We start from the raw sequence: 2,500 nt of genomic DNA, 5'->3' as shown, positions 1-2,500 counted from the left end.
AAACCAAAATTCTGTTCTATCTTGAGACTCCTGACGCTTGCTTCTCCATTCTTGTATTTTGGGTAGCTAACTTTGACTTTCTCTGCTCCATATAGATTCGTCTTTACTTCTCTGTGTAAATTGTAATTGAAGTGAAGTGCAGCTAGAATATGCCTGGAAAATATTTACACAATGTTTGTACCTGAAAAGTTAGCAGGCAGTTGCATGGGTACTATTATTTGCATAGTGGAGTGCACGGTGATAACAAACATTATTTTATTTTGGCAACTGTCCAAAGCTGTTTCTGAAGGAAGTGCACCCATTGCCGCCCTCCTCTTGATATGCCTGTATTATTCTTAACTACCTGCAAAACATCCCAACATTAAGAATATGCAATCAGCTTTGGGGAAAACTGGTTTAAGACAGAATGGAACCCCTCCAAGCAATCTGTTTGGTCGATTGGCGATGCCTGTTGAATCCCCTTCCTCAGGCTGTTTGTTGTAAGCACTTTGCATAATCTTTCATACGCTTTGTCATCTGTTGAAGACAAAAGCACTCACCATTTAATGATAAGAAATGATAACAGTGTATGTATGAGTTAATTTGCCACACTTGCACAGAAGCAAAAAATGACGCATTAAATAGGGAAGAAATCAAACTTGACTGCTGTTAGTTGAAGTCAAACCCAGCTTTTAAAAAAATTGACCATCACAAGTGTTAGAGTGGGAGATTTTCTCACCTGTCTGAAGCCATGTCCTATCAGTAATATCTCCATGGGCACATTTATTAAAGAGAGGATCTTGTAAGTCCCAGATGGCCCAGATGTGTAACAATACTGACTATGGATACATATAAGAGACAGATGTGTTCTTCTCTAGCTCACGTTTACTCGAGACTTAAGGTGTAATAAGATATATATAAGTATACATGATACAGTTAATTCGTATAGAGTTGTGTGACATATTGTGACATCCTTCCCCTTTAGTGAGCTCGGATCTCTCCTTGATAGAGGGGATTCTTAATTCTAAACTGATCAAACACTACAATGATTTAACACTCATAAATCACCTGGCTGTATAATTATAAAGTTCCACAGCGATAGGATACTCTAATGAATCATATTGATGTCACTTATCAGGATTCACCATGGTGTGCCAATAGTGGCCGTACCATCTCAGTTCTTAACAAAACAAGCAAGCAATATAAGATAAGCTATATATACATGATATATATTGTCTATGTTCGCACATAGTCCTGTAAGTAAGCTGGAGGTTTCTTCAGCCTCTTGGGTCTTTCTGGTATAGTACTGGCTGTAGGTGACTGCAGTTGTGGTTGTTGGCTTGGTGGTGACTTCGCAGCAGACTCCTTTTTTTGACCTTCAGGGTTTGGTGCTGGAGTCATTGGTTTGACGATCAGCGGTCCTCTATCTGGTTCTGGGATTGGAGGTGGTTCTTGTGTCTTCTTCAGGTAAGAGCCTCCATCTGGTGTGTCAACGAGGTATGACCGCTCGTCCAGCCTTGCAGTGACAACTCCTTTCTGCCATTTCTTTTCACCAGTTTGAAAGGGCTTTATTCTCACAATGTCACCTTCTTTGAAATGTGGTACATATTGTGACAAGATGATTTTTCCATTTCCAATTGGTGTTGTTGTAGCACTCCAGTGAAGATGATTTGTGCATGGCTTTATCCAGTTCTTAAGCTGTTCATTGTCTTTCTCTTTTGCAAGTTTTGAGATTAGTTTCTTGATCTCTGTGTAAAAATTAATAACACAAAAATTATTGATTTACTAAAAAGAGTTGTATGCCAAAGCCTATTTTGCCTCTTGCTGCTGTTAGCCAGTACTATCATAATAGTGTGAACTGGACATGACATCTTCAATGATTAAGTCATACTGTATGCTATGTTACAACTGTATATGAAAACAACCCTTATAAAAGCAAGGGAGAAGTTATTAGAATATAGAATACAAATTCCTATGACATCAACGCTTGACCCGGAGGGTTGCTGTAAGTTTTCTCACAATTTCTAAGTAAGGCATATTGCTGCTCGAAACACAATGGAGATTCATTGGAATCAGGATAGATGACTGAGTCTACATTGTACATTATTACTCTCACTTTTCTTTAAATGCCATAGGTCAAACTATTGTGTGATGTGTTTGAGGACTGTCTTGAAGTAGGCGGCAATCTGGGTGTGATGGTCCGAGATAAAGGTGGTTATTACAATGCCACATCCAGCAAGGAAATTCATACACAGCTGAAAACCCATAAACTCCATTGCAGGGCTGTTGCCAGCTTGATTCCTCTGAAAAACGAAAATATCAAAACAGGTTTTGTGACCTTAACCACTTCACAATAATTGCATGTGTTCATAATACTTTGAAATTTGCTGTGGATCTGCTAATGTAAACCTTCATGTAGCTAATTTTTTTTGCTTTGCTCAAAAAGATTCTTATAGCAATCCATGTTGTGCATACATGTACCTGTACAAGTGCAAAATGGATTATGGATGGGATGGTTGTA

This window comes from Montipora capricornis, chromosome 10, assembly GCF_036669925.1.
Source record: "Montipora capricornis isolate CH-2021 chromosome 10, ASM3666992v2, whole genome shotgun sequence".
Classification (NCBI taxonomy): domain Eukaryota; kingdom Metazoa; phylum Cnidaria; class Anthozoa; order Scleractinia; family Acroporidae; genus Montipora; species Montipora capricornis.
Note: the sequence above shows the minus strand (reverse complement) of the source record.